Source organism: Tiliqua scincoides, chromosome 9 (genome assembly GCF_035046505.1).
Source record: "Tiliqua scincoides isolate rTilSci1 chromosome 9, rTilSci1.hap2, whole genome shotgun sequence".
NCBI classification, from domain to species: Eukaryota; Metazoa; Chordata; class Lepidosauria; order Squamata; family Scincidae; genus Tiliqua; species Tiliqua scincoides.
The window spans coordinates 21,196,672-21,207,668 of record NC_089829.1 but is presented as its reverse complement, the minus strand read 5'-3'; the positions used below and the strand labels follow the sequence as shown (position 1 = coordinate 21,207,668).

Below are 10,997 nucleotides of genomic sequence, written 5' to 3'. Positions count from 1 at the left end.
CCAGATAACAAGAGACCTCGTCCTGGTGCTCTCCCCTACATCTGGCATTCTGACTTAACCCATTCCTAAAATCAGGAGGTTGCGCATACACATCATGGCTTGTACCCCATAATGGATTTTTCCTCCAGAAACTCGTCCAATCCCCTTTTAAAGGCGTCTAGGCTAGACGCCAGCACCACATCCTGTGGCAAGGAGTTCCACAGACTGACCACACGCTGAGTAAAGAAATATTTTCTTTTGTCTGTCCTAACCCGCCCAACACTCAATTTTAGTGGATGTCCCCTGGTTCTGGTATTATGTGAGAGTGTAAAGAGCATCTCCCTATCCACTCTGTCCATCCCCTGCATAATTTTGTATGTCTCAATCATGTCCCCCCTCAAGCGTCTCTTTTCTAGGCTGAAGAGGCCCAAACGCCGTAGCCTTTCCTCATAAGGAAGGTGCCCCAGCCCCGTAATCAGCTTAGTCGCTCTCTTTTGCACCTTTTCCATTTCCACTATGTCTTTTTTGAGATGCGGCGACCAGAACTGGACACAATACTCCAGGTGTGGCCTTACCATCGATTTGTACAACGGCATTATAATATTAGCCGTTTTGTTCTCAATACCCTTCCTAATGATCCCAAGCATAGAATTGGCCTTCTTCACTGCCGCCGCACATTGGGTCGACACTTTCATCGACCTGTCCACCACCACCCCAAGATCTCTCTCCTGATCTGTCACAGACAGCTCAGAACCCATCAGCCTATATCTAAAGTTTTGATTTTTTGCCCCAATGTGCATGACTTTACACTTACTGACATTGAAGCGCATCTGCCATTTTGCTGCCCATTCTGCCAGTCTGGAGAGATCCTTCTGGAGCTCCTCACAATCACTTCTGGTCTTCACCACTTGGAAAAGTTTGGTGTCGTCTGCAAACTTAGCCACTTCACTGCTCAACCCTGTCTCCAGGTCATTTATGAAGAGGTTGAAAAGCACCGGTCCCAGGACAGATCCTTGGGGCACACCGCTTTTCACCTCTCTCCATTGTGAAAATTGCCCATTGACACCCACTCTCTGCTTCCTGGCCTCCAACCAGTTCTCAATCCACGAGAGGACCTGTCCTCTAATTCCCTGACTGTGGAGTTTTTTCAGTAGCCTTTGGTGAGGGACCGTGTCAAACGCCTTCTGAAAGTCCAGATATATAATGTCCACGGGTTCTCCCGCATCCACATGCCTGTTGACCTTTTCAAAGAATTCTATAAGGTTTGTGAGGCAAGACTTACCCTTACAGAAGCCATGCTGACTCTCCCTCAGCAAGGCCTGTTCGTCTATGTGTTTTGTGATCCTATCTTTGATGAGGCATTCCACCATCTTACCCGGTATAGATGTTAGGCTGACCGGCCTATAGTTTCCCGGGTCCCCCCTCTTTCCCTTTTTAAAAATAGGCGTGACATTTGCTATCCTCCAATCTTCTGGTACCGTGGCCGTTTTGAGGGACAAGTTGCATACCTTAGTCAAGAGATCTGCAACTTCGTTCTTCAATTCCTTAATAACCCTTGGGTGGATGCCATCAGGGCCCGGTGACTTATTGATCTTTAATTTATCAATGAGGTCTGAAACATCTTCTCTTTTAACCTCTATCTGACTTAACTCCTCGGTCAGGAGGGGCCGTTCGGGCAGCGGTATCTGCCCGAGGTCTTCTGCCGTGAAGACAGATGCAAAGAACTCATTTAATTTCTCTGCCATCTCTAAGTCTCCTTTTATCTCCCCTTTCCCTCCCTCACCATCCAGAGGGCCAACCGCTTCTCTGGCGGGTTTCCTGCTTCTAACATATTTGAAGAAGCTTTTATTATTCCCCTTAATGTTGCTGGCCATGCGTTCCTCATAGTCTCGCTTGGCCTCCCCTATCACCTTCTTACATTTCTTTTGCCACAGTTTATGTTCCTTTTTATTCTCTTCATTAGGGCAAGACTTCCATTTACGGAAGGAAGCTTCCTTGCCCTTCACAGCCTCTCTAACTTGGCTGGTTAGCCACGCGGGCACTCTCCTGGATTTAGCGGAACCCTTCTTTCTTTGCGGTATACACCTCTGCTGGGCCTTGTATTACTTGTATTGAAAGTGCCTACTTAACACCTACTTAACACCTATATAGCACCTATCAAGCACCTATCTAACACCTATCAAGCACCTATCTAACACCTATATAATGCCTATTGAGTGCCTATGCAACACCTATCTCGCACCTAACACCTATATAACGCCTATCTAGCACCTATGTAGCGCCTATTTAATGCCTATATAGTGCCTATCTAGCACCTATCTAGCGCCTAACACCTATATAGCACCTATATAACACCTATTTAACACCTATATAGCACCTGTCCAGCGCCTATCTAATGTCTATCTAGCATTAGGAAGTATATAGCGCCTATTTAGTACCTACATAACACCTACATAACATCTACATAACACCTAACCATCCTAACTCTCCCAACACTCAATTTTAGCGGATGTCCCCTGGTTCTGGTGTTATGTGAGAGGGAAAAGAACATCTCTCCAGCCATCCCTTGCGTAATTTTATATGCCTCAATCATGTCCCCCCTCAGGCCTCTGTGGCTATTTGCCACAAGCACCAAGTCGTCTTCCTTCCTGTGCACAAAAAATGTTGCAAAAAGGGCTTCAAATCACCCCCAACTAACGCCAGATTAGATTAAGAGGACAGGTTTGGAAAAAATGCTGGGGGGGGTGGTGGTGGCAAACTGCTGGCAAAGCCCCCGCTGCCCCCCCCCCCCAGCTACAGCCCTGGCACAGGATGTGGTGATGGGGTCTGGCCTGGATGTCTTGAAAAGGGGATTGGATGGATTTCTGTCCATCACAGGCTATGAGCCATGATGAGTATGGGCAACCTCCTGGTTTTAGAAGTAGGCAACCTCTGAATTTATTATTATTATTTATTATTAACAGCATTTATATATCACTTTTCAACAAAAAAGATAGGTATGTGCAAGCTCCTGGTTTTAGAGTTAGGCTACCTCAGGTTGGGAGGGCACCAGGATGCAGGTCTCTTGTTGTCTTGGGTGCTCCCTAAGGCATCCGGTAGGCCACTGTGAGATCCAGGAAGCTGGACTGGATGGACCTTTGGTCTAATCTAGCAGGCTCTTCTTATATTCTTAAGCATGCAGAGAACCGGGCTGTAAAGCTTGCCAATCTTTTCTGGGGCAGTCTCCAGGGAGGGAGTCCCATTATGCTTACTATGCAACTGGCTTGCTTCTAAGTAAACATGCATAGAATAGGGCTACCTGACTGTACAATATCACTGACTGTACAATGCTATCCATGTCTACTCAGATGTGAGACCCAGTGAGTTCAATGGGACTGACTTCTAGGTAAGTGTGTGCAGGATTGCAGGCTTCAGTCCCCCAAAGACAACTTCTTAAAGGGAGGGATGCCTGCCTCTTAGCAGCTGCAAAGAGAGAGTGGGAAACTACAAATAAACCCGAAGCTTTTATTATTAATATTTATATATCACTGAGAAGCAAAAATAAATAAAATAAAACCTTTAACCATGGTATAGAAGAGGGAATTTTGGCAGGTGCAGCTCAACTCGGAAGGGTTTAAAAAGCTGCACCTGCCAAAATTCCCTCTTCTATACCATGGTTAAAGGTACAGGGGGTACTCTGTCCCGTTCATATCTGGTAACCACTTAATGGCATGAACCAGGGGACTCTTTGCTTCCTGTGCCTCCAGGTCTTAGAACAGGGGTGCTCAAACTTTCAACTTTAGGGATGCTGTCCAGCATCCCTAAAGTTGAAAGTTTGAGCACCCCTGTCTTAGAACAAGGGGAATCACCAGCCCCACCTCTGCTGTGCTACAGCACCACCCAGGCAGTGGCCAGAAGTGGTACTGCTGCTTTTCATTTCAGTCAGATCAGTGCTCTCCATAGAACACTTGCTCTAGGTTTGGCTCATGGTTCCCAAATAGTTTCTTGAGCGATGCAAAGCAGGTACATGGAGAGCAGCAGCCTTCAATCATGGCTCTTGCCTGCTGAACTGATCACCAAACCACCAGTACAAGTACAGGCATGCCCAGGTATCCACAGAGGTTCCATTCTGGAATCCCCTGCAGCAGGGTGTCTGAGAAGAATTTTATCAGGGGGTGTGAAGTTTCTTTTGGACCCCTTTGCAAAGGGGAAAGGATGAAACAGAGCAGGGGAGGGTGATAATGGGGGCAGGGAGGGGCAAAATAGGGTACAGGAGGGTGGAGACTGCTGGAAAAGTCTTTGGAGCCCAAGTCTACCCCCAATGTGGCATCTGCAGCAAAACTCCGTAGTGTCTCTAAAATCTTTTAAATATAGAAAATCATGCAGAAAATTAGGATCATTATGATGCCTGCGTACCTGTCTCAGACCCCTCTCTCCTTTCAAAGAAAGAACCTGTAGCAACCATCAATACAGAGTAATGGGGGGGGGGGGGGTTAGAAAGAAATGAAGACAGGAAAGCATGAATTTAGGGGAAAGCTTAAAACTTACTGCTTTGCTAATCTTATTAATAGCAAACCTTTTTGCTGACAAGTTTACAAAGCGCCTAACCACAAGCCAGACATATCCTTTTAGACACTAGAACATACTTGAAACGGTCAAAACGAGACAAGGCTACTTCCCTTGAGAAAGTGAGGAGGGGGCGAGTGCATGAGAGGGACAAAGTGGAGAAGTACCAGAGAACTTTCCTTTCTGGAGACGCTTTGTTTGAATTACAACCTGAATGTATAAAAATGTGTTCCACCCGGCTGAAGGGGTCTTTTGGATTTGAGCTGCAGCTCCCAGGGGCCACAGGTATGCCTTGCTGAAACAATAAACAGCCTTCCACCTTTCAGTGTCTTGCTTATTCAGTCTCAGTGGCACTGGACAGAACCCACCCTTGTCTACCAACTGGCTCTGCCCTTCAGGGCAGGGGTATGACAATCATATTTAAGCTCACCCAAGAATGGAAAGTGTCCTGTGCATGCCAAAACTGACTTCTGCAGCAGCTGTAGCCATGCAGCTATGTCCCTGAGCTCCTATACACGCCTTCATGGGAAGCGGATCTACATGCCAAAGAGCTAGTGTAGCAGGCCAGTTTCCTTCCAAATTTGACACTGTGTTAAGGAGTGTCCCCAGCATCCCGTGCGGGCAACAAGTCTGAGTAGATAGGAAAATGTAATATCACAGGAAATTTCTGGGCCCCACTGGCTCCTGGGCCCCCTTTTTGACCCTGGGCCCAGGTATAAATTACCCCCTTTACACCCCTCTCCTAGGCCCTGTTCTGCAGTTACATGAAATTGCAGATAATTGAGGACACGACCCAGCCACCAAACCTGGCTGGAGCTATGCTCTGGTCCAGTCTGGAGGCTTTTCTGAGTCCTGCAGAGGCTGTGCATGTCTGCCCATAACCACTTACTGTATTGGAATCGTGGAATATCTGATGAGGAGATAGAATGTGGTGTCTTCAGCAGCCCCTTTAAGTGTTAGGGCCTGGGCTTTCAGCAGAGGGTGTGCTGCACACCCACTAGAGGCAATGGTGTGCAGCCACTAGAGGCAATGAGGTCTCTAGGGATATAAGAAGCACCTGATGCAGGAAAGGTTTGTGGTGGAGACAGAATGGAGGAGGGAAAGGAGACTTCCTTGCTGGCTAAATGGACTGACTTTGTGGCTAACTGACCCACTGGACTGCTAACTCATGGACTGACCCATGATGAGTCAATGTACTGCACTTTTGGACTGATTATCTGGCTCACTGACTAATGGACTACTCAAACAGACTGCTGAGAGCTGAGGTGGTGCTGTTGTACCCAAAAGAACTGCTGCTTGAAGGAGAAAGTCATGAAGGAGAACTGCTGCTTGAAGTGTAAAGTCATGCACATTGGGGCAAAAAATCAAAACTTTAGATATAGGCTGATGGGTTCTGAGCTGTCAGTGACAGATCAGGAGAGAGATCTTGGGGTGGTGGTGGACAGGTCGATGAAAGTGTCGACCCAATGTGCGGTGGCAGTGAAGAAGGCCAATTCTATGCTTGGGATCATTAGGAAGGGTATTGAGAACAAAACGGCTAGTATTATAATGCCGTTGTACAAATCGATGGTAAGGCCACACCTGGAGTATTGTGTCCAGCTCTGGTCGCCGCATCTCAAAAAAGACATAGTGGAAATGGAAAAGGTGCAAAAGAGAGCGACTAAGATGATTACGGGGCTGGGGCACCTTCCTTATGAGGAAAGGCTACGGCGTTTGGGCCTCTTCAGCCTAGAAAAGAGACGCTTGAGGGGGGACATGATTGAGACATACAAAATTATGCAGGGGATGGACAGAGTGGATAGGGAGATGCTCTTTACACTCTCACATAATACCAGAACCAGGGGACATCCACTAAAATTGAATGTTGGGTGGGTTAGGACAGACAAAAGAAAATATTTCTTTACTCAGCGCGTGGTCGGTCTGTGGAACTCCTTGCCACAGGATGTGGTGCTGGCGTCTAGCCTAGACGCCTTTAAAAGGGGATTGGACGAGTTTCTGGAGGAAAAATCCATTATGGGGTACAAGCCATGATGTGTATGCGCAACCTCCTGATTTTAGGAATGGGTTAAGTCAGAATGCCAGATGTAGGGGAGAGCACCAGGATGAGGTCTCTTGCTATCTGGTGTGCTCCCTGGGGCATTTGGTGGGCCGCTGTGAGATACAGGAAGCTGGACTAGATGGGCCTATGGCCTGATCCAGTGGGGCTGTTCTTATGTTCTTATGAGAGACCCTGCAGACTTACAGGCAAGCCAGCCACCTGCTAGTCTCTTTACTGCTGGTGCTGGGGTACAGTGGAAGGTTCTTGCAGTCTGCTAGATTTAGCTGTGGTCAAACTGGGGGAACTTATTAGTTTTGGGCATAAGTCCTTTAGGTGAAGCTCAGAACAGGAATTTGGCAAGACGCTTACTTACACTAACTTGAGAGTGGGCCACATACAACTCTGTGAGACTTATTTCTGAGTAGACATGCAGACAATTGGGCTGTTATTATGTCCCCCATCCTATTGGTGGGAGGCTGACACTGAGAGCAAGTGGTCTGTGACAGCCCTGCACTGTGGTCTGGTGTGGTAATCCCTATATGGCAGTGGTATTCAGACTGGAGTGTTGCAATGCCCCAGCCTGAGGGCCCTGGCCTCTGGTCCTTAAAGAGGTGGGGGCAGGGGGGAAGGCAGTGGCGTGATCCCCAGGATCATGCTGCTCAGGGGGGCTGCAGGGACTGGGATGCACTCACCAGTCTCGGCAGCATTGTCCTGTGTGAGCACCTGCAGGGCTCCCCAGCTAGTTTGAAGTGAAAGTAGAGTGATGGTGCTCCACTTCTGGTTTTGCTCCTGGAGAGTTTGAAAACCACAGCTATATGGGGTACAGAGACCGGTGGGCAGGGCCCATGGGGGATTAAAGGGGGTAATTTGTTCCTTGGCCTGGGGTCAAACAGGGAGCCCAGAAACTTCCTGGGATCTTATATTTTCTTATCTCAGCTGGACTTGCTGCCTGCATGGGATGCTGGGGGCACTACTGCAGGGGCATGGCAGCAGCTACTGCTGAAAGGCATGCACACTGGATCCTGGAACTCATCCATGACACTCCTTAAAACAGCTTCAAATCTGGGTGGAAACTGGCCTGCTACAATAGCCCTATGGCTTATTGATCTGCTTGCCAAGAAGTGTATATGAGCTCAGGGGCACCACTAGGGGCCTACAGCTGCTGCAGAAGTATGTGTTGGTACACACTGGACACTATCCATTCTATGTGAACCTAAATATGATGATGCTGACTTTCTGCAATGACTTTCTATATTTAAAAGATTTTAGAGAGACATGGGAGTGTTTGCTTTTCTGTATTACTGTATCTAGCTGCTGACACTATATGGGCAGGTAGACCTGGGCTCTGCAATGGGAAGTCCAGTAGATCTGGGCTCCAAAGTCTATTTGGGCTGTCGCCACCCTCCCCCTGCCCTGTTTGACTTCATCCCACTCTACCTTTGGGAAAGGGCCCCAAAGAATCTTTGTACCCCCTGATAAATTTCCTCTCAGAGGCTCTGCTGCAAGTGCTTGTAGGCTTAGACCCGATTGAGCTCTTCCATGGCCATGCACCAGGGGGCGGTGTGGTTGCACAGAAGTGCCTCTTTTTCTCGCTTGGTGGCTGGCCCTGGTGTGCCATGTTGTGAAATGTATGAAATGCAACGCGATTGTTGCATTTTCCAGGGACCGTTGCAGTTCAGCGTTGGAGGGGGTTCTTTAAACAACTCCAGGGGGCAAAGAGCAATGTCAACAAAATAAATGCCAAAAGCTTAAGTTGCTGTCAGAAGTGGGATTCGAACCCACGCCTCCAGGGGAGACTGCGACCTGAACGCAGCGCCTTAGACCGCTCGGCCATCCTGACTAGCTGATTGAACCTTTTCCTCTCGTCTAGATAAGATAAATAGCAGAGAAGCGTGAACGCGAATGCAACAGTGTTGCACTGGGTGTTGCTATTTTTAATGATCCCTGCGCGGGCGATCATTAAAAATATTGTTCCACGGGGGAAGGTTCGAGGCGCGCTGGGTCTTAGCGCCTACACTGTTACAAGGAGCTTCGCAGGGATTGAGCTAGAAAAGGGAGACGGGTAGTAATTTGCACCGGGGTTTGCACTAGGGGAGGTTCATTTGGGATCCCCCCAACCCCCACCCTCAGCAGATATTGAAATAGGAGGGCAGCAGAGTTGCAATATAAAAGCCCAATCCTATGCATGTCTACTCAGAACTAAGTCCCATTATAGTCAATGGGGCTTACTCCCAGGTAAGCTGGATAGGATTGCAGCAGTAGGCAGATCTGTCATACTAACAGCACACTTCTACGGGGCTTGCCCTCAGGGAAGTGTGCATAGGATTGCAGCCCAAGAGACTCATTTTGTGTCCCTGATCTCTGCATTACTTGGAAGTAAATCAAACCAAGTCCACTGGGATACTTCCTCCTTGATGAGTATGGATGGGGATTGCAGGCTTGGCGTCAAGCCTGTGTGTTTACTCGGAGGGAAGTTCCACTATGCTCAAGGGGATTTCCTCCCATGTGGTTGTGCACAGGGAGAGGCCCTATGGCCACAATCATGTCTTATTTTTGGTGCTTTGGATTATGTGTGCCTTGCCTTGAGTACCGAAGTTGGAAACAAGACCCCAAAGGGCCTTTAAATAAAATACGATGGCATTCAGTTTTTGAATCCAGATTTTAAAATTGCATGATCTGAGACCACAGCTGGCCCAAGACCTCCTGACACCTGAAGTGACTTGTCAGATAATGCTGTCCTCCCTTACCTGATGATGTGCCAGCCACAGCTGCTGCTCCTGTCAATCTCCAGTGTCAGCACTCTTCCTCTCTGTCTCCTCTTCCTACCCAAGGGGTGGAAGGAGAAGGAGGGACAGTGGGGGCAAATAGGTGGACAGAGATGGGCACCCCCACCAACCTGCTGCCTAAGGCAATTGCTTCAGTTGACCACATGGATGGGCTGGTTCTGTCTGAGGCTCATTTTCAGGCTGAGTGATGGGAGCCAACTGATGAGGAATGGCCTGACCTGCACCTGTGCATTTAACAGGCATTTACTCAACAGAATGCAGCAGGTAAGTATTAGCACTTGCTAAAATCAGCAGGTCAAGCTGGTGTGAAAACCACCAGAGTAGGGAAAAACGTTGGCAATCTTGCCTGCAGATGTTGTTTTTGAAGCTTGACAAGACTGAACAAGGTAGTCCATCATGTGGTGATGATCATAAGATTAGATAGCTTTGAAAGGGGAAGTAGACAAATTCATGGAAAATTATGCCAAGGGTAGTTGGCCTGAATGGCTAAATGAAACTTCCAGCTTGGCAGTCTACCTCTGAACACCAGGTGCTGGAAGACAAACAGCAAGGTGGGGCTGTTGTCTTCATGCCCTGTTGGTAGCATTTGTGGAAAAATCTGACTGCAGGGCCAGCCAGCAGATCAGTGTGGGTGGTCATCACCTCCTTCTATCTACTCACCTGCCTCCATTGTTCCTTCTCTTCCTGCTTCCCAGGTAAAAAGAAAGGAATAGAAGAAGGTGTGGAGGAGAGGAGAGTGGTGGCCTAGAGTGTCCAACTAGGCTCTACACTTCCTCTTCTGCTCCGTTCCCCTCTTCGTTTCTGAATCCTGTGAATGGGAGCAGTTAATGCACCACTGGCTAAGAGGGGATAGTATTTGTTACACTATCTCAGCTGTTCAGAGATCTGGCTGGCTGGTCATTGTGGGAAGGCTGCTGGACTATATATGTATTTCTCCACTGCCCTTCAAAATAAATATTCTCAGGGCAGCTTGCAGAACAATAAAAAAGAACAAGTACAATAAAAGAACAAGAAGAATAAAAAAAAAAGACAAGAATAAACAAGTAGCTGCAATAAAATATTAACTCCACATGCAGGGCACCAGCAGTGGTGTCGCTAGGGGGGTGTGGGCCGCACCGGGTGACGTGCTAAAATCGTGGTGGTTAGGAGTAACCCCATCATATTATATACTGTTGGATGCAGAATTTTGAGCGGAATGCAATGCAAAAAACCAGAGTGAAATATCTCCTTTATATCAAAAGTTATGACCAAAACACTGGAGAACAAAAAATGCATGGATCCCTATGGAAAGTGAAAGTGAGCCATATTGTGCATTTACTCATGAGTAGGTGAACTTGCCTTAGTCTGACGGCAGCCTCCCCCCCCCCCCCCCACTAAAAAGGATCAAAACAGAGGCTTCGGCTGATAAGGTGAACTTTTTGGAGACTTGCCAAGCCAGGTGGATCCTGACAGTGATCTAGTTTAAACAGAAGTTCTTAAATTCAACTGGGCACTGGGTAGTGCTGAAAACCTTACTGGTTTAGCAGGGGGTGTTATTGCAGGCAGGCTACAGAGGAAATTCACTTGGTGGAACAGGGCTGGCTTCTGCTTATTTAATTATTTGTTTTACTTTAATTATTTATACTTATTGATTTTAATTTGCCTGATGA

At 47.7% G+C, this 10,997-nt stretch overlaps 1 non-coding gene across 1 annotated transcript; it reads right to left on the bottom strand.

Moving 5' to 3' along the window:
• Positions 1-8,319: 8,319 nt before the first annotated feature.
• Positions 8,320-8,402, bottom strand: TRNAL-CAG (transfer RNA leucine (anticodon CAG)). Its single transcript has one exon. It is a non-coding gene; the product is annotated as a tRNA-Leu (tRNA).
• Between the last annotated feature and the right edge of the window lie 2,595 nt (positions 8,403-10,997).